The sequence below is a fragment of the Mustela nivalis genome (assembly GCF_964662115.1).
Source record: "Mustela nivalis genome assembly, chromosome: 20".
In the NCBI taxonomy this organism is placed as follows: Eukaryota; Metazoa; Chordata; class Mammalia; order Carnivora; family Mustelidae; genus Mustela; species Mustela nivalis.
In genome coordinates this window covers 7,921,008-7,942,689 of record NC_139039.1, presented here as the reverse complement: position 1 = coordinate 7,942,689, position 21,682 = coordinate 7,921,008, and the positions used below count along the sequence as shown (strand labels likewise).

At 43.6% G+C, this 21,682-nt stretch overlaps 2 long non-coding RNA genes across 4 annotated transcripts in view; one reads left to right on the top strand and one right to left on the bottom strand.

Annotated features, from left to right (window-relative positions):
* Positions 1 to 21,682, top strand: part of LOC309855192 — a 49,428-nt gene that overhangs the window by 14,664 nt on the left and 13,082 nt on the right. Inside the window, exons 1-3 of one of the 3 annotated variants that reach the window (XR_014306655.1) lie at positions 2,058 to 2,124; positions 10,043 to 10,171; positions 16,754 to 16,804. This is a non-coding gene — a long non-coding RNA (uncharacterized lncRNA). Of the gene's footprint in view, positions 1 to 2,057; positions 2,125 to 10,042; positions 10,172 to 16,753; positions 16,805 to 21,682 lie in introns of those variants that run through there. The other 2 variants (XR_014306654.1, XR_014306653.1) reach the window with 2 other exon arrangements.
* On the bottom strand, positions 13,859 to 20,532 carry LOC309855191. The gene is made up of 3 exons (XR_014306652.1): positions 20,462 to 20,532; positions 18,977 to 19,288; positions 13,859 to 15,091 (listed from the first exon to the last, which is right to left on the bottom strand). It is a non-coding gene; the product is annotated as an uncharacterized lncRNA (long non-coding RNA).

Genomic DNA, 21,682 nt, shown 5'->3' with positions numbered 1-21,682 from the left:
TAACCCAAGTGCTTCATTCTACAGATGAGTGTCAGAGAGGAAAATGCACCTGCCAACCCACAGAGCAGAGCGGCCGAGGTCCACTGAAACCCTGGGTCTGCTGATTCCATCCCCTTTTTATCCTGGAACACGGCCTTTCTTAACATGGAAGTTAAACATACTCCTTGGCTGGGTGGCCCTACCAGGGAGGCATGGTTTCTTTCTTCTTTCGTAGTCCCCTCCTCCCATCCATTCCCTTTATTTCTAGCTCCTACTTATTCTCCTAAATTATTATCCATGCCAGATAGCAAGGCCCCACCAGTGAATTTTGGGTCCTTAGCAAGGCACAAAGAAGGACAAAACCCACGAGACTCTCTTTATGGCTGGGATGCCTAGTCTTTCCCAATACTTGCTGCAATGGCTTGAATTAGAAAATGTTGGACACTCACAAGGGCTAAATCTTGCTCCTACTCAAGCTTGCCTCCCTTCCTTACTCTGCTCTTCCTCCATGTCATTCATGCACCCATGTGGGTGTGGCGCTGGGCAGGTGAAACGCTGAATGGTGGAGTTCATTGCTTTCTAACTCCGGAACACCTCCAACAGCGGTTGAAAACGTTGCTTTGTTAGGACTCTATCTCTTCTCAGGAAAGTGGCCCAGCTCTGCCCATTACCAGGAAGAGGATATTGGCCACAACCCACCGTTTTTACAGAGAGAAACTGGAGGCATAAAGAAGAGGTAAATGACAACCCAAGTTCACTAAGCAAGTCAGGGGCAAACTTGGGGATAAGATCCACATCTCCCGACTTGTACTCTTTGTTCTTTCTTTCCAATGCACTTGACTTTAAAAAATCAGTTATCAATGCACACTAGCAGGCAGAATTCCACTTTAATGGAGTCTCCACTTGATTGATTTCTTCAGGTATTATTATCTCTCATTTACTAGATTTTTGCAGCCATCTTTCCAGAAAGTTCAAGACACATTATATACAGACATTGACTCTTGTCATGAAAGGATAATTGTAGGCAAGGAAATTAAACAGGTGATAAGAAAACTCTGATTCATGCTTTTATTTGACAGGTGTTTATGGAGGGCTTACTGTTCTTCAGCATCCAGTGCTAGCTGTTGAAGGAGATCTAAGAAAAATGCAAACCAGTATTTCCTCTCCCTAGGCTTATCCTTAATGAAAACACACAGAAGGAAAGATCATTGGAGCCTTGAGTGGTCACGAAGGGTTTCATTGATGAAAACTAATGAAATAGACCTTGAAGGGTTAAGAAGTTTGGGGTTAGTACGAAGAGAACGGAAAAAAAGAAGATTCCAGGCAAAAGGCAAGGTTGGGGTCAGAATAAGCACAACTTATTTCAGCTCTAACAGGAAGTAATATTTGACTTGGGAAAGGAATGGAGATGAAGTTGAATAGGTAGGGTAGGGCTAGAGCATTGAATGCCATGAGAAAAGGGGTTGTAAGCAGAAATGGAAGGACTAAGCAATATTTCATTTAAAAGTTCCAGCAAACTGAGATCAAAAGAAAAGAAAAAGAGCCATCTTAGCCCAGCCTACCGAGGACGAACAAAAGATTGAGGCACGCAGCGATGAACGCAGCCCGGAGTCTTACCATAGCGACAACCCTGGCGCCTGGGGCGGGGGGTGAAGGACCCCAGGGCTCTTAGCGTCTGCGGCATCACAGGGAGAGAGGGAGGGCACCCTAACACGGTTGCCATTTTCCTGCATGTGTTCGAAATCTGGACTGACAAGACGAGCTGGATAATTTTGCTCAGTTACGTATTGAATTCTCCTCTCTGTGGTACAGGATCCCCTTGAAGCGTGACAGCTGCAATGACTTCCAGATGTTCGCCTCCTCTCTTCTAGCAGACTAGGGTGGATGTGGTAAACTCCACGATGGAAACCAAAAACCCAGCCAGATGTACCATGTCAATGTCAGCAACACACACATCTGGCTTCAATACCGGCAGCGATAACCAGAACAAATGGCTGTTATTCCCGCTGTATTCGGCTTGTCAGCGTTCCCCGTTAAAAGGCGGTGGGGGCGGGGACGCACAGACTTTGCGCGAGCGACGTGGCGAGGCTGGGAAGGGGGTGCGGGCCCCAGCCCCCCGGCATCCGCGGCCTCTCAGCAGCCAGGGTAAATATTTGCTTTTCTGGCCTTGGACGAGGAGGCTCGGCCTCCACGGGAAGGCGTTGGCCATGGGGTTCTAGTTTTTCTTTCCCTCGCAGAGGGTCTCTGGGAGGGCAGCCTCCAGGAGGGCGGACCTCCACAGAGCGCGCCTCTGCAAGGAGCTGCCCTGCCCAGGGGAGCTTGCTTGGTGGCCCCGACCAGGCCTCCCGGGCCTCCTCCTGGCCTCCTCCTGGCCTCTTCGGTCTCCCTAGCCTCCCCTAGGGCCTCCTGGGCGGGCTGGAGCTGGGTTCCTTCCTCTTGCCGTTGTAGTGGCCCCAGGTGGGAGGCCAGAATGCCGACCTGGAGGGAGGTGAAAGTGAGCCCAACTGGGCCTAAGGCCAAGGCCAGGCCTGGCTCTCTCGTCCCCCCTGCCCCCCAGAGCCCTAGAAGGAAGCTGGGAGCCTGGGTGTCTCTGCCGGCTGGAAGGGCCCAGGGCCCACACCCTGAGCATGGCAGGCAGGTGATGTGGGAAACAAAAGCAGAAGAAAAATTACTAAATCACCTTACTACTTATATCCCATTGACAAGTCCTTGAAAAAGGCAAAGTGACAGTCCTCCAGGGACTCAGCTGCCTCCATGTTAATACTTTGCTAAGGACAATATATAATCTTAGTCCACTCTCCCACGTTCCTGTAAGTTTACTTTAACGTATAGTAATTCCTTTGGAAACTTCCTTTATCTCTACGTGCCTCCCCACCCCCAAGATACATGTTTGTAATCATTCCCTAAGCATGCAAGCCACTGATATACATCTGAAGGGTCTCATAAAGACGGCTTTATTATATGGTAATAAATGACCTTTTTTTTAAGATTTTATTTATTTATTTGACAGAGAGAAATCACAAGTAGATGGAGAGGCAGGCAGAGAGAGGGAAGCAGGCTCCCTGCTGAGCAGAGAGCCCGATGCGGAACTCGGTCCCAGGACCCTGAGACCATGACCTGAGCCGAAGGCAGCGGCTTAACCCACTGAGCCACCCTGGCGCCCCGATAAATGACCTTTTCTTAACAACAGCTAGCCTTTCAAAGTCCTGGAATCCTTGCTTCCAAAATTCCTTCTAGATTTAACCTATCCCTAAACCCCTCCCAACTTGAAAGTTTATAATGGGCCACCCCTCATGACCCCAGTGCAGCGCTTTCTGAGACCCACTGGTCCTGTCCCTGTGCTTTCATAAAACCACCTTTTTGCACCAAAACCTTCTCAGTAATTTTTTCTTGGCCATGGGCTTCGAACCCTAACATCTTCCCTCCATCAGCAAGGATGTCAGTGGAGCCCAGGGCTGCTCTGGGAGGGAAGCTGTGACCTGAGATCTGGGCAACCACGGGCCCTCCTGCCAAAGCCAGACTCAGCTTTCTCCCCTCCTAGCCCCTGTCTCCCTCTCGTCCTGCATTGGTGAACCGGGATCACCACGGTTATAGTGCCTTAGTAAATCTCAGCTGTTATTATTTCTTTGATCACATTTTCTAAATGAAAAAAAAAATTAGGCAAATGGATGTCTTTGAAAACAGGAGACATGGAATCTGGACTTCCTGGGAAGAAGGGTACCTGTGTCCCCACGAAGTCAGGGGAGGAATTAGCACTGAGTAGAGCTCCTGCTCTCTACCCATGCTTTTGGGTTTCAGTCCTGGTTCCGATGCCAACCAGCCAGGTGATGTGAGATATATCATGGTTTTCTTCTCTATAAATTGCTTTTTTTTCCCCCATAGAGTTTCTATGGCTCTTAATTGAGATAGTGGTTACAAAAAAAAAGGACTATGTGTCCCACTATTAACTAGTTGTGTAATTATATGCTACTTGCTTCATTTCCCTGAACCTCCACTTTATCTCCTAAGAAAATTAGCTTGGGGAAATGGAAAATGAAAAGTAGCTTGGAAAGGTATGATGTATTATACATATGCAGGGTTTGTTGTGTATTAATTTTTCATGGCAGAAAACCTGGGGCTCAGAGAAATTAAGTGACTTACCCCAAGGCCACAAAATAGACAAACAAGTGAAGTTTTAGTACTGGTTTTTAGTTTGGCTTAGGTGGACACATAATCAGGTGGAAGGCCAGTCATCTCAGTATTGGCTTTGCAGGTCATCTTCCTTCTACCTTCAGTTTTAAGGCCAGAGCTGTTTGTTTTATCTGACGGAGGAGTCTCAAGTTCGCCCAGGTCAAAACAGCTCTGCATAAAGACCCTGGAGGACTATCTCAGTAGCTTCCCTGGATTCAACGGCCAAAACTTCCAAGGACAAATGTTCAGGAGTGATTTCTCTGCCCAGTCTCATTCAAGCTCTTCCCCCTCCTCTCTAGTTTCCCTCACTTTTGGCTTATCGCTTCTTCAAGAATACCATACTTTTCTTTCCATTTCTTGTGGAAATTCCTCTCTCTCTTTTTCTGTAACTTTCCCAGTTGTTTCCCTTGCATAGTTACCCACTCGGGTTCTCTTGACCTTCTCTTCTGGGTCTCCCTCCATTCTCTAAGTTTACTTAGGCAGGCACATTCTTTCTGTCATCTCTCTTTTTAAAAAAATTTATTTTGGTCAAAGTTATGTTTACTTTATTTTATTTTAAAAATTTATGTATTTATTTTAGAGAGACGGGGGGAGGGGCAGATGGAGAGAATCTTCAAGCAGGCCCTACCCCTGAGTGAGGAGTCCAAAGCCAGGCTTGATCCCACAACCCATGAGATCACGACCTGAACTGAAACCAAGAGCTGGACACAACCAACTGGACCACCCAGGCAACCCCATCAAAGTGATGTTTAAGGGGCACCTGAGTGGCTCAGTCAGTTGAGCTTCTGCCTTCAGCTCAGGTCATGATCCCGGGGTCCTGGGTTGAGCCCCACATGGGGCTTCCTGCTCAGCAGAGTTTGCTTCTCCCTCTGTCCTTCCCCCTGCTCATGCTTTCTTTCTTACTCTCTCTCTTTCAAATAAATAAATGAAATCATAAAAAAAGACAGTGATGTTTATTTTTTTTAAAAGATTTTATTTATTTATTTGACAGAGAGAAATCACAAGTAGATGGATAGGCAGGCAGAGAGAGAGAGAAGGAAGCAGGCTCCCTGCCCCGCTGAGCAGAGAGCCCGATGCGGGACTCGATCCCAGGACCCTGAGATCATAACCTGAGCCGAAGGCAGCGGCTTAACCCACTGAGCCACCAGGCGCCTGACAGTGATGTTTAAAAGATTTAAAAATTCAAACATTACCACTGGGTTTATAACAACAATAACAAGAAAAACAGTGATGCTTTGACCACTCCCAGTTATTCCCTGACCGGAAGCACTCACTTTAAATGCTTATCTGTTTTGTCTTGGTACTTATGTCCTTATTTATTAATAACATGCTTATCCTGTATTTCTCTGATTGATTTTATGTATTGTCTTTTGACTTCCTACCACAGGAAGTAAGACTATGTAACATAATAGTAACTGAGAACATAGACTCTGGACAGAAATTACCTGAGTTTAAATCCCAAGTCCAGTTCTTACTAATTGTGGAAAGTTAAGCAAGTTACCTAACTGCTATGTGCCTCAGTTCCTCATATGTAAGATGGATGCTAATAGAATCCACTTCAGAGAGTGATTAAAGATTAAAAGGTGAATATATAATGAGCTTAGAATAATTTCTGATATACAGTATAATATAACACAGCTGTATGTTTATCATCATTAAACTGGTCTGCATAAACTTTCTGCTCATTCTTCCAATATAGTTACATCACCATTTTAGTTAAATCAATATTAAATATTTACATTATGACTATGTAAACGTTATTCCCAGCTAAGCCACATAGAATCCTCTAATTTTGTTTCCTTCTTCACCCAGCCTTCTATTTTCCCTGTAATTAATACTTTTCTTTTTCTTTCTTTCTTTCTTTCTTTCTTTCTTTCTTTCTTTCTTTCTTTCTTTCTTTCTATTTCTTTCTTCTTTTTTGGTATTCTATATAGTTTTCTATGAACCTATTATTAATTTATCTGGAAAATCTCCTGTGAGATTCAAATACAGGTATTCTCTTGGTTTTGTTATTTTCCTTGGGAATGCTCCTGGAACTTCTGCTGTGTTCCTGTTCCCATCTGGACTGGTTGCTCTGTGGCCTGACTCACAGTTCTAGTCTGTGAGTGGAACATTCTGGGTTGTCCATTCAACAACACCCTGGATCTCTTTGTTGCTCTTCAGTGTTGGAGTTCATATTACCTGGATTATATAAATGGTAGAAACTGCTGGTTATCTTCTTAAATTCATTCTTTCCTTCTTCCATAGTAATAAAATTGTAGCTAATATGTGGTTGCCCAGCTGAAGACTACGTTTCCCAACTCACCTTTGAAGCTAAGGGTTACCACATGACCAGGTTTTGCCAAGTGAATGGAAGTGGAAGCAACATATGCCACTCTGGCTTACTCATAAAACCTCCACACCTTTCCCCCTCTGGTGACCTGGAACATGGAAGTAGCTGCCATCAAACTTTGATGTTACAGAAAAGGAAAATGCCCTAAAGTAGTTTTCAAACTTTACCAGAATTACCTGGAAGACCTGTTAAATTCTACCCCTAGAATTTCTGATCCATTAGACTTGGTGTTAGGACTGAGAATTGGCATATCTAACGAGTTCTCAAGTGATGCTAGTCAGGAGATCACATTTCAAGAACCAATGCTCTGAAGGGTGGCAGAGAAACAAGACAGAAGGAATCTGGTTCTCTGAAGGACTAAATGGAGCAGAGTTGCTCTGCAGACCTGGAATGTTTACTTTAGACTCTTATGTGAGGGGAAAAGATAAGCTTATGTCTTCATTAGCCACTAAATTATTTACTGATCTCCAGGTTACAGCAGTCAGTTTTGCTTGCTTGTTTGAAGAGAGAGGAAGAGAGATAGGGGAGGGGCAGAGGAAGAGGGAGAGAGAGATAATACTAAGGAGGCTCCACACCCAGCACAAAGTCAGAGCTTGATATCACCCTGAGATCATGACCTGAGCCAAAATCAAGAGTCAGATGCTTAACCAACTGACCCACCCAGGCACCCCGGCAATCAGCTTTTTTTTTTTTTTTTTAAGATTTTATTTATTTATTTGACAGACAGAGATCATAAGCAGGCAGAGAGGCAGCAGAGAGAGAGGAGGAAGCAGGCTCCCTGCTGAGCAGAAAGCCTGATGTGGGGCTGGATCCCAGGACCCTCAGATCATGACTTGAGCCAAAGGCAGCAGCTTAACCCACTGAGCCACCCAGGTGCCCCTGCAATCAGCTTTTTCATGGCCATTTCTTCACTCTCCTAGTTTTAGCAAAGCATGTCCATCAGTAGCTTCCTGAACAAAGAAGATAACATTTCTTGAGACTTCAAATGTCTGAAACTTTATTTTTAAATTATGCTTTATGTATAGTTTGGCTGGGTATAGAATTATGATTTAAAATCATTCCCTCAGAATTTCTCCATTGTTTTTCATTGTTCTTCTGAGTCTGTCTTTTTAAGTAATTTGTTTTTGTTTTTAGGTTTCTTTCTAGAAATGTTATTTTTATCTGTGATGCTATTAAATTTCAGAATGATGTATACTGGGTATGCCTTTTCTTATTCACTGTACTATGTGTCAATTTCCTTTAGGTCAGATCCAGTATTAATTCTTGAGCAATTTCCTCCCATCTGTTTTCTTAGCTTCTCTCTTACCTCTGTCTCAAAATTTCCTATCCTTTACATCTTAACTTTTTGTTGTTGTTCCACTCTCTGGGAGAGATCTTCAACTTTATCTTTCAAAAGAAAACCATATTTAATGACTTAGAGTATTTTTCTGCTTTCTAATTTTTTTATAGCCTCTTTCTTATTACATGTATGTAATATTATCTCTTTTCCAGAAATTTTCTTCTGCTTCCTGCCCTGTTTTTTCTGAGTTCCTCATTTTGAATACTTTTGTTTTGGCATGTTTCATGTTAGTGGCTTTTGCCAAATGTCTCGTGATCCTTTTCTGCATGGGGCAGGGGCATGGGGGGGCCCTGTCAGTCATTGAACTTCACCTTAGTTTATTCAGAGAACTGACCTCTTTGGGGTCCTTTCTTAGTCTTTTCTTTTGGATCTATAAATTGCTTGTAGAAGAATTCTCCAGTCCCCTGTCTGAGGTTGGGAAGAGGGATAGAGTGTGTAAGCCTGGCTTTCAGCACTCTGGGAATGGAAATGGGAAAGGGGGCATTCAGTTGGTATGTCAACTTTCACTGAAATGCCTTACCATAGCCGCTGCCTCCCTGCCCCCCTCCCACAGTGTCTGATGTGTCTGATCCAGACCTATCTGGCTCAGTCTCTCTAGAGGGTAAATCTTTCTCCTTTCAGGGTCAAGGCAGGATCTGGATGGTCGAGCTGCTTCTTTTTATTTTTCTTTTTTTAAAAGATTTTATTTATTTATTTGACAGAGATCATAAGTAAGCAGAGAGACAGGCAGAGAGCGAGGAAGGGAAGCAGGCTCCCTACTGAGCAGAGAGCCTTATGCAGGGCTGATCTCAGGACCCTGGGATCATGACCTGAGCTGAAGGCAGAGGCTTTAACCCACTGAGCCATCCAGGCACCCCTCTAGCTGCTTCTTTTAAAGCCAGTCACAGCTTTAAGTCATGGCATGGATTTTCATTTCCTATGATCTACTAAGTCAGTTATTACTCATCTGGTTTGCTTTTCAGTTCTCAAAATTTTTATGCCATCTTTTGGCTGTTGTCATCTCCTCTTCCATTCTCTTTTTCATTGTGGGTTCATGCTTTTCTTTTAGTTCTTTATTGTCACTTCAGTGGGTTTCAGAAGAGAGCAGAAATAATAAACATCTGTCCATCTTTCACTTGAAGCTTCTATTCTTCTAAGTAAAAAGGAAAACATCAGAATATCTTAATCACCCAAATTATATTAGTAATTGTATTAATGTGGTAAAATTGTATTTTTTCCCCTTGCCCTATTTTCTGTAATGTGTTTATATTCTTTGTAGAATGTTTTAATTGCATTTGTTTTGATTTAGTGGTTCTAGTTCTGGGAAGTCATCCTAAGGCAACAACCAAAAATGTGTGTAAGAAAATTCTACAGGGTGGCTTCTCACTGGATATTTATAATATCAAATATTGGAGACACCTGGGTGGCACAGCTGATTAAGCATCTGCCTTTGGCTCAGTTGACTAAGCACCTGCCTTTGGCTCAGGTCATCATCCTAGGGTCCTGGGATCAAGTCCCTTATGAGGCCCCTTGCTCAATGGATATCTGCTTCTCTCTCTACCTGTTGCGCCCCTTGCTTGTGTTCTCTCTCTCTCTCAAATAAATAAAATCTTTTTAAAAATGAATATAGTATCAAATATTGGAAACAACCTAATTTTGAAACAACCTGTAGGAGATTGGTTAAATATTTTAGGGTATACTCATGAAATGACATATGTGGCAGCCATTAAAAATGGTGTTTTTGGAGGCTAACATGGGTTAAAATGTTCATAATGCATTGTAAGTTTAAAAAAAATTATCAAAATAGTACGGGAAGTATGTCCTTTTTTTAAAAAAAGAGTGTATTGTAGCTGGTGAATCTTGTTTATCCTGTGTACATTGTGAAAAATTATAGAGTCAAAAGATACCAGTAAGCAGAGAGATTGGAAAGGTACTGAAACTTATAAATAATTTGATTGTCTATTCATTTTATGACTGTACCTAAACACATTGAAAAATGGAAGGTCTAAAGAATAAGTGCTAGAAACTCCATACACATACATATGCACATAAAGAGTGGCGTGTGTGTGACTGTATGTATACAAAAATAATATGGTAATGATGTATGCATACATGATAATGCTTATACTAATAAAATTATTGAGCACTTACTACCTGGTAATATCCTGAGCCCCCATGTGGATGGCCTTAGTTCATTCTCACAACAATTATATAAAGTTAATGCTATTATTTTCATTTTGCAGGTGAAGAAACTGAGGCCTCGATAGTTAATGTAATTGACCAGAGGAACAGAGAGCCATGATTCACACTCAGGCCAGGCCTGCTGACCCCAGAGTCTGTCTGCTTATCATTATATGCCAAAATATTTAAAGGTCAGTGGTATTTCAAATGACCTTTATTTTCTTTGTGTGCTTGGGAAATGAGGAAGAGGGTGAAGAGTTAAGAAGGGATTTGAAAAGTTGACCTTTGCTGCAATGTTTTCTTTGCAATTCATCAGTGGAAAATTGCCCCTTTCCTCATTTATTATTTTCTGTTTGGGAGGTCTGAGATTTAAAAAGTTTGTCTTTAATACATGTTTGGGGATAGTAATTTGTTGGTGCTTGTCACGTACCATTAGATGATAAATTGCTTCAGGACACAAGCTACCTACTTTAAATCAGATACCATTAGAACCCAACCCTGAAATGCAAATCAAAACCACAAAGAAATATCATCTCACACCTGTTAGAATGGCCATCATCAAGACGACAAGAGAGAAGTGATGATAAGGATATGGGGAAAGGGAAACTTGTGCACTGGTGGTGGGAGTGTAAATTGGTGCAGCCACTGTGAAAAATTAAAAATAGAAATGCCCTATGATCCAGTAATCCCACCTCTGGGTCTAAGTCCAAAGGAAATGAAATCGTTATCTTGAAGAAATTTCTGTACTCCCATATTCACTGCAGCTTTAATGCACAATAGCCAACCTATGTTGGAAACAACCCAAGAATCCATGATGAATGGTTAAAGAACATGTGATAACATGACTATGTGATAATGGAATATTATTCAGTCATTAAAAAAAAAGGAGAGCCTGCTATTTGTAACATCATGGATGGACCTTGAGGGCATGATGCCCAGTAAAATAAATCAGACAGAGAAAGATATACATATAATCTCACTTACATGCAGAGTTCAAAAAAATCTAAACTCAGAGAAGCAGAGAGTAGAATGTGGTTGTCAGAGGCTGAAGGTTAAGGGAAGTGAGGAGATGTTGGTTAAAGGGCACAGATTTTCATTTATAAGATGAATAAGTTCTGGGGATCTAAAGTACTGCGTGGTGACTATAGTTCATAGTACTGGACTGTATATTGGAAGTTGCTCTGACAGTAGAGCTTTCAATGTTCTCACCATAATACCACCACCAAAATGGCAATGATGGGATGTGAAAGCTGTGTTAACTTGTTAACTACCCTTATTGCGGTAAACATTTCACAGTGTATTAGGTTTAAAATCATCACGTTGTACACCTTCAACTTACATGGGGAGATATGTCAATTAGATCCCAATAAAACTGGAAAAAAGACAAAGAAAAACCAAATGCTGTCACAAGAAATCCAAGCAGCAAGAAGATAAGCAAGTGCCATTTATTTTGAGCAATATTCTGTCGTCTTAAGTTCCAGAATGGTAGAATTTTCCCCCTCCTTTTTTGCTTCTGTTTTTCCATCGTACCTAGTGCTGAGTGGTTTATAGGCTCTCAATAAAGGCTGCTGGTCTGCTGACTAGTTGTCCTGGGCAGTAATCCGAGAAACACACTGCTTCCCCTCCCTGAGGTGTGCACCTACAGCCTAGGACTCAAGGAGCTAGGTTTACTGCCTTTGTTGAGCTATAGTCAAGGACAGGTGCAATCAAGATATTTGTGAGATGCTTGTGTCTGTCATCCTCTCCACGAATGCTGCGGGTCCCAGCTGAAGCTGATTAAATGTTCTTCCTGATGGATGGCGCCCCACCCCCACCCCTCCCATTCTCACCCGTACTGCTTGAACTACATCATTAAGATGCAGCAGGTGTTCAATATTGTTTTGCTATAAAACTAAATGGGCTTAAAGTGTTCGGAGATAATGCATTCCCCTATCAGAGTATTTATGAAGGAGTAAAAATACTCTGCTTTGGCCCCAGTCCCAATGCACGCTCTTCTCCAGACTCCACACATTAAAAACTGTTTTTTCCCTTTCTTTTTCTTATTTTTTAAATGTCCCTTCTGCAGTGTTTGCCTCTGATTAATATCCTTGTGCTCTCTGAGCTCTTGAATGTGGTTTAGTTTTGCTAGGACACTTTAACAATATCGTGATTTACGGAGCAATTCATTGGAGCCAGGGGGCAATGTAATATAACAAAGCATTTTTCACAGGCTTTCTCCCAGAGTTACCACAAATGCAAAACCACTGAGAGGAGAAGCTGAGGTGCAGACAACTCAGGAACTAAGGTGAATTCACTGAAAGAACAAAAGGCACTGGTTTCCAAAGGCCATTTTGAATAATGAAATATTTAGTAAGGACCCATTAACCCCAGGTAAACCCAGGGCAAGTGAAGAGCAAGTGGGGGGGAGCTCTCCTCGCTGTGATTGCAATCTGAGATATTGGTCTTGCCACTTAGCGATGTCAACCGCAGAGTGCATTCAGTTGGCACCACTGCATAGATCTCACTAGCAATAGGGCAGAATTCATCTTCCTTTCCACACCACCAACTGCTGTATGATCGTATGATCTGGTGCTAAGGAACAGACTAGAATCAGATCCATAGCACTGATTGGTGTGTGCTGATGACATCATGTGAAGCAAGTGGCCCTTCCACTCGGCCTGCCAGTTCAAAGCCATGTCACAAATCATGGAGAGATTTAAAAGGAAGTTCTGCTTGTTAGTGACCATTTTCTCTGAAATTGTTAGTGCCTGCCTGGCAAACTGCACACAACCAGCACAGGCTGTGCAGAAATGAGGCCTCCAACAGCCTCATGAGTTATTCCAGAGATCAGTGCGAGAGGCATGATCATTAGCCCCAGCTTGAGGCGGTCGGCAGCCTCCGAGCCTCAGACTAAGAGCCAGGCTTCCTCCTCCAGCTGGGATGAGCAGCTGCCTATGGAGTCTGCTCTGGACTTGACTGATGATTCATCTGACCGAGTGTTTTCCTTGCTGACTCCTCAACTTCCCAGACTATAAAAAGGAGGCTTTGAGAAGGGCATCTGAATCAATCAGTTCAGCGAATTACTCTTGATTAAACAGGTCCCATGTGTCCTGTTGCTGCTATGGCTGTTTACAAATAAAAGGAAGACCTACGTTCTCGTCTCAAAAGGAGCCTACAGTGGAGTTAGGGAAACCATCTAAGGACACATGAAACAATCGGGACAATGATGAACTGTGCTGAGCTGCAGAGCATTGAATCTAAATGCAAGTCTGAGTCTAGAAGGCCAGAGGACTGCTGTGTTAAGGGTTCATGACTGGGAATGGGATGAAATGCTGGAGGTCAAAATGCAGGCAACAACATTCACATGCTTTCCTACACTGTAGTAAGATGGCAAAAACCAAATGGAGAGGAAGTCTCAGGGGTGGAGCTGTCTTTCCTTCTGGCTGTGAAGCAGGTGCACTAAGGGATGGAGTGCTCACCAGAACTTTCAGAGTGGTAGCCATTCTCCGAGGCCACCCTAGTGACACCTTAATGACCTTTGGCTTCTGACATTCACTCTTGGGTGGTTCTGTCCATCGTACCAGGGTTGGTCTGTGTGACCAAAAGAATATGGCAGACATAATGATATGCCACCTCTGAGGTTAGAGTTTAAAAGACACCATGGCTTCCTTTTGCACTTGTAATCTCTCTGTCTCTGTCTCTGTCACATGCACTGGGCAAAGCCAGCTTCCATGTCATGAGCAGCCCTGTGGAGAAGTCCACATGGCAAGGAACTGACACTTTTTTTTATCCTATGGATTTATTCCTGCATGTAAGTAATAACAAGTTCATACAGTTATACACTATAGCACTGCTTTAATATCAAAAGATAGAAAACAATCCAGACAACTATCAATAGTGACTATTTAAGTAAATTATAGCATAATCTTTGTAATGGAATATGATACAGCCATAAAAAGTGAAGATACTCTTTATGTACATATTTGAAAGATTGCCAAGGTATTTTGTTATGTGACAAAAATTAAGGTACAGCAAACTGAGTAACAACAGAAGAGAGAAAGAACACTTACACTAATATGTATTTGCTTGTGTATGTGTCATGTATACATATCCAGGAGGATATGTAAGACATTGATAACACACAGTACCTTGGCAGAGACAAATAGGGTATCTGGGGGATAGAGTAGGAAAGAGAATTTTTCTTTTTTTTTTTACTTGTACCCCTTTTGTTCTTTATGGAAATGTACTACCAATCCAAATTAGCAAATAAAAACATTTTTAATAAGAGGAGTACTCTGACATGGAACTGACACTTCTACAAAGATCGATATGAATGAGCTTGGAAGTGGATCTTCCAGCCTCATTCCAGTCTTTGGATGACTGTAGCCCCTGTCAATGGTTTGACTGCAACCTCATGAGAGATGTTGAGCCAGAACCACCCAACTAAGCTGTTCCAGCATTCCTGACCCATAGGATCTATGTGGAAAAAAAACATGTATTTGTTGTTTTAAGCTGCTACCACTGAGCACCGTTACCTTCTGGGCCAACCCAACTCTGTACTTGTCTTCAGCTCAGGGGGTGCTTAGTTAAGGCTCAGCAGAACCAGGACATCTCGCTGCAATGCTCTTCTTCCTGGTACCAAATTTGTACCGGCTCTTTCTAATTGAAGGCTGTAAAAACTCCTCCCAATAATTCAATCAGTCTCTGCCATTGCTCTGGCTTTCCAGGAGCAGCCAAAGAGTCCTCTGGCTATGGGTACACCAAACGGTACCACTGAATAAGTACTGTACGAGCTCAAGTCTTCAGCCTGCTGATCAGACAAGACTTGCAGTCTTCCATGAGGTTTGTGAAAGCCACAGCTGGAAAAAAATCTGCAAAGGAACCGCATGCTCTGCTCCACTCCCAGTCTCCATGGTAGTGGACATGAAAGCATGAGAAGCCCATCCAGAGGCATTTCAGTGGCTTCTGCAGTTCAGAGAATAGTCTGGATCAGGAATCATAAAGCCGCCCACAGACATTATGGTGAAATCCTGTTGTAGGCAAAGCACTTAATGAACCCACTGTTTTCTCTTGGTCAAAGCTGAGAGATGTGATGTCCTCAGGGTGCCTGGACTATGTCAGGGCTTGTCAAACTGTTGGGAGGATAGCAAAACCAAGTTGGGAAAGTCCAGTAGACCACAGCAGCGGGGCGGGGGAGGGGAGGGAGAAGAGCAGTGGTTTAGTGTCATAGACACTTTGCTTTATGGCAGTTACTGTCTTCTAGCATTTTCTGCCTCGGCCAGTGGCAGGAGTACCCACTCAGTTTTCTAAAGCCATGGGACTGAATTGTTTGTCCAGCCATCTGGTCTTGCAGAGGACCTCTTCCTATTTGTCCGCCTCTTCTCCTTTCCTCCCTTTCCAGTGCACTTGCCTTGGTTTGGGCCTTTCTCATTTCTTGTCTGGATTATCATAGTCACCTTATATCTGGTGATCAGAGTTCTCTCTCCAAGATAAGTTACCAAGAGTTATCTACCCAAAGACCTACTGGTGTAATACCTCTGCTCAAAAACATTCAATGTCTGTCTCCTACAGGATGTAACCTAAACTCCAGAGCATTGAAGGGGGCAGAGTTCTAGTTCCATTACTGAAAAACTGAAATAGCCCAAAATAGGCTTTCTACACATAGTATAATAAAGAGCTTGGCTTGAATGCTATTTCCACCACTTATCAAGGTTTCTAAGGCTCAATTACCTCTTTTTGGAATGAGATAATAAGGCTTGCCTGCTACAGAGTCTGGCACACGTAGGCATGCCACAAATGATTTCTGAATGAGAGTGTGTATTCTTTATAAACATGTAATTAACTCTTATGTGCGGTAGTAGGATTGGAGGGAGAGAAATTATGTATTAAATTGCCCTTTTTAAAAAAATATATTTTATTTATTTATTTAAGAATGAGTGAGAGAGGGACGCCTGGGTGGCTCAGTTGGTTAAGCAGCTGCCTTCAGCTCAGGTCATGATCCCAGCGTCCTGGGATCAAGTCCCACATCGGGCTCCTTGCTCCGCAGGGAGCCTGCTTCTCCCTCTGACTCTGCCTTCCACTCTGTCTGCCTGTGCTCGCTCCCGCTCGCTCTCTCTCTGACAAATAAATAAATAAAATCTTTAAAAAAAAAAAAAAAAAAGAATGAGTGAGAGAGAACACAAGCAGGTGGAGGAGCAGAGGGAGAAGCAGACACCCCGCTGGGAGCAGAGACTGATCCCAGGACCTTGGGATCATGACCTGAGCTGAAGGCAGATGCCTAACTGACTGAGCCATGCAGGTGCCCCAAACTGCCCTCTTCCTTAACTATAACCATCTTCCTGTCAGTGTATGTGTATGTGTGTGTCACCAGTTACTGAACAATTTCTTATAGACCCCGACTCTATCTTTCCCTCCATGTTCAAGCACACACTCATTCTTTCAACTTGTCCTTGACTGACTTGCTTTCTCTTCATATGGTATTTTCTTCTTGATCCTTGTGAACTTTTTTTGGTCTCTTTGGTATCCCCCCACCCTGATGTTTACTGAAATCCTTGTGAAAAGGAAGCCTATCCTCCTGAATATTGGTCAGACCTCTCCATCCTTCTCTTCTACAACATTAGTAAATACACTTTGTGCTGTCATGACTTGATAGAAATATCCCAGATCCATCCCTACAGGTCATTTTTTAGATATTTCTTCCTCGGCAAGGAAGTTTTCCACATCTTTTGTTGAGTGAGTCAAGAAAAATCCATTTGCAAAGCCTCGGGTGAATAGAACCTCTCCTCTGCTTCTAGAAACCCCAAGACCAAGAGCAGAAAAATTACGTGAAGACAGCCCCACCCAAGATAAATTTTATGTCTGCAAAATCATAGGAAGGAGAAGAAAATAAACTAATGTACGTAAGTAAGTTCCTGGGATAGAAGAAGTATTGACTCCACCTCCTACTTTATTACTCTCATATTTATGTCAGAAAATGATTCTGGGTTGCAAACAATAAGACCAAATGTAGCTAACTCAGGGAAATGGGATTGAATTGAAGAGATCTTGTCCAGGCACAATGCTGGAACGAATGCTCTCTAAACTTTTTTTTTTCTCCTGGTTTTCTCCATTCTATCTTCAAAGTTCTGGGAGAAAGAATTTTGGTATTCCTAGCAGGGCCTAGTTTATGACAAGTGCCCAACCTGTGGGTGTTATTAGGAGTGGCGAATGGAAGCTGGATGGTCAGAAGGTCAACATACGTGTGTTACAATGACATGTAAGAGCCTTCCCAGCCTGACCTCCAAATCTGTCCTCCTGCCCACATGTGCTCGGGTCTTTCTCACTCACACCTTTTTACCTCATGGGTCTTTTGTTACTTTATTCCTTCTGTTTGGTATCTCTTTCCCCATCCCTTACTTTAGATGTCCTATTCGTCCTTCAAAATACAAATGTTAGGGTGCCTGGGTGGCTCAGTTACTTAAGTGTCCGTCTTTGGCTTGGGTCATGATCTCAGGATCCTGCGATTGAGTCCTGCATCAGGCTCCCTACTGAGCTCCCTGCTCCCTGCTGAGCAGGGAGCCTGCTTCTCCCTCTGCCTGCCACTCCCCCTGCTTGTGCTCTCTCTGACAAATAAAGAAAATCTTTTTAAAAGCCCACAAATGCCAAAAACAAAACCAAACCACAAATGTCATCCCAACATGACAAAAAGATGAGAAATAACAAATGTTGGTGAGGATGTGAAGAAAAGGGAATCCATGTGACTGTTAGTGGGCATGTAAATTGGTGCAGCCAACGGACAGAAAACAGGATGGCATTTCCTCAAAAAATTAAAAATAGAACTACCATATGATCCAGCAATTCCACTCCTGGGTATTTATCCAAAGAAAACAAAATGACCATCTCAAAAAGAAATGTCATGTACCCTCATGTTCATTGCAGCCTTATTTACAAGAGACAAGACGTGGAAAAAACCTAAGTGGTCCATCAACAGATGAATCGATAAAGAAGATGTAGGATATATATACAATGGAATATTGTTCAGCCATAAAACAAAGCACATCTTGCTGTTTGCAACAACATGGATGGGCCTTGAAGGCATTATGCTAAGTGAAATAAACCAGACAGAAAAAGACAAATACTATATGATCTCACCTATATGTAGAAACTGAAAAAACAAAACTGAACTCACATATACAGCGAGGGTCACCAAATGGGGAGGAGAGCAGGAAAAATGGGTGAAGATTGTCAAAAGGTACAGACTCCCAGTTATCAGGTAAGTAAGTCCTGGAGATGTAATGTGCAGCATGGTGACTATACTAAAACATTTTTTTAAATTGTTTTTAATTTTTTAAAAGGGTCACCCAAGTTTTATAAGCTACTTCCTCACAAAACTAGGATGGATATGTGTGTGTGTGTGTGTGTGTGTGTGTGTGTGTGTGTGTGTATACACACTATATATGTAAAATAAGGTATCCTTTGATAATTCCTTTCAAAGAAAATCAAAATTTAAATATAGACTATTACCTTTTAGAAACCTCAAATGCTATCACATTCTAAGTACTTTTAGAAGAGTGGCTCTAAAGTTGGCTTTGGATGGCTCTCAAAATTTAGCGTGAATAAGAATTATCTAAGAAACTCCTTAAAAATTTATCTTCCTGGGGTATCTGGGTGGCACAGTTGGTTGAGCATCCAACTTTTTCCACTCAGGTCATGATCACAGTGTGGTGAGATTGAGCCTCCACGCTCAGCATGGAGTCGGCTTAAGACTCTCTCTACCTCTCCCTCTGTCCCTCCCCACCTTTCCCTCCCTCCCTTTCTCTCTATCTTTAAAACAAATAAACAAATCTTAAAAAAAAAATACATCTTCCTGGGCCCCCCTCCCAGAGATTCTGGTTTAGAAGGTCCTGGGATGAGACCTTGGAATCTGCATTTATAACAAGTCTGCTTTGTTTCAGATGGTCTGTGCACAGTCAGGATGGTCTTTCCACAATCATAGCTCAATGGACATGGGACTAGAGCGCTTACCTCTGGCTCCTTACCTGGAGATGAGTCTGATCTCAGGTACCTGCAGTCCTCAAGCCTCAGCACAGTAACTGGCACATAACTTGGTGTATTCCACTTCCTGAATGAATCTCTGTCTCTCAAACCATGACTGCAATTGCTAATCATTGAAAGAGACTCACAGAGCATAATATCTGAGGAAAGACTGCTCTAGAAATGAGAAGCACTGACCTAGTGCGCGGAAAAAGCCACAGACAGGGCAGTCCCACTCCTCACATATGGGTGAGCTTCGCTGGCTCTAGAGACCATTTCAGACCCTGCAGGGGAGGGTAGCTGTGATTGGGGGAAATCTGCAGAGACAAGAAGATGAAGTTTATCAGTAGAAATAACCACAGAACTGAAATACCAAACCCACAAAAAAGGGAGACAGAAGATGACCATTTAAGGGACACCCAGGTGGCTCAGTCGGTTAAGAGTCTGCCTTTGGGCTCAGGTCATGATCCCAGACTCCTGTGGATCCCTGCTCAGTGGGGAGTCTGCTTCTCCCTCTCCCTCTGCCTGCCACCACCACCCTTCCCCCCCACCCTCGTTGTACTCTCTTCTCTCTCTGTCAATCTTTTAAAAAACTAAATAAAAATAAGCATTTAAAAAAAAGAAGACAATGATGACCATTTAAGGTCAGGAAGTAGAAAGATCCCCTGGCTTTCCTGAAGGCTTCAAAGGAGCCACTCAGGAAAAACAGCCCTGCCAGAGAGGCCTGGAGACACGCTCAGGCGGTGCGAACAGGCTGGGGGTCTGCCAGCCCCTGGGGCGGGCCTCTCCACCAAGCACAGGGGGGTTTTTTGTGAGGAAACAAGTACAGAGAATAATCCTGGCTGGCAGGGCACTCCCTGAGGAAGTCGGGAGGCTTGCCTGTTCGCCGCCCTCACTTCCCATATGCCGGTGTGTTTGTTGGCATCGAGCTCCTGTTAATTAAAGGAAGTGTGTGTGCCTTCGGCGCTGGTGCCCTGGCCCAAACATCATTCTTTCCAGGGGTCTCCAGCACAGTGCCGCCACCGGTAGAATCAATTAGGCTCCCTCCCAAAAGTCAGGCTGCTTTTCCAAGCCCGGAGGTGAAACAACTCCGCCTCCCCGCTTCCCCGCTGCTGCTTGGGGCTCACATGTCAGCTCCACGTTTCTCCCTATGGCCACGGCCTACCAGCACCAGAGCCTGCTTTGGGGGGGAAATCTGCCCAAATGAATAGAAAAATAACTCTTGGGGGTAATCCACCAGCCTGCAGATCCAGGGGCGACAGTGAATCCGCTTGTGTACAGGCTGGAGTCGTGTAACCCATCCCTACCACCCTGCTGTACGGTTTTAACTTTATTTGAGCTTGGCCTTATAAACAATATTTTATGAAGCCAGAGTAAGGGTGCCCGAAGCAGAGGTAAGCAGGCTTCCCTATGAGTCAGTAAAAGTTACACCTGAGGTATAACAGTCTTCATTAAAATGTCACCACGGAGCTTCCAACTGTCCTACCGACCCTCCATGTCTCCCGCTGAAGAGCCAAGATGGCGGAACCTAGCAGCACCCGCCGGTGGGGGCGCCGCAGAGCAACGGGCTGCGTCGGACAGGCTGCGTCAGACAGGTCCCGGATGTGGGGGGGGGGCGTCAGGTCCCGGATGTGGGGGGAGCGGGGGAGTGGGGAAGACCCTAACAAACTGCAAGCGCTCAGACCTTTTTCAATTCTTTTTTTTTTTTAAGATTTTATTTATTTGACAGAGAGAGAGAGAGAAATCACAAGTAGGCAGAGAGGAAGGGAAGCAGGCTCCCTGCTGAGCAGAGAGCACCATGTGGGGCTCGATTCCAGGACCCTGGGATCATGACCCGAGCTGAACACAGAGGCTTTAACCCACTGAGCCACCCAGGTGCCCCAGACCTTTTTCAATTCTTAAGCATCATCCTGGCGAAGGCTGGTGGGCAGTGTGCTGCCGGGCGGAGTCAGAGGCTCGCTGTTGGGAGGTTCATTAGGACCCAGCACTGTGGTAATCCTGGGGCCCCATTTCTTTCCTTTGTCCTTTCTCGTGGCCGCCGCCCTCAAAGTCTCAAAGTGTGCTGACGTTCCTAGAGTCATTACAGAATATGTTCATGGACACACACACACCTATTAAATCTTAATCACTGCCTTACAATGAGATAGGGATGGTTATCACCAATTTACAGATGAGGGAATTAAGGCAGAGAAAGACAGTAGAGAGAGAATTCAATCTGTTTTTGGACTCCAAGCGCAGCGTTCTTTCTGCTAAACCACATCGTTTTGCTGGGCTTCCTGCTCTAATGAACTCATTTACATCAAGGGTTTTGGACTTGGCGTGCTTCGATTTCCAAGAGTATATGCCTTTTACAAGTGTGTTCCGAATTCCTCCCTTTTCTTCCTCCAGCAAATCTAACACAGACGAGATGGCTAATAACATTTAGGAATGGAATGGCAGGTGTCACCGAGGATATTATAGAGGGAAGGTCACCCCTAAAATTTTGCCACATAAGCAGTTCCTTTGAGTAATTCCAAGCTTAAGGGCGGGGGTTTGGAATAATGTAGAAAAAAAGCAGCCCTCAGGTAGTTTTCAGCTCTGATGATGCTTTGTAAGTGGCACGATTTGACTCTTTCCTTTGATCGGTCTTTGAAGTCCCTGCTCAAAGTTAGCTAAGTGAAATGAGTAAGAATGTGGAAATATGAGAGAAGATGTGTTTTAAATCCCTATAT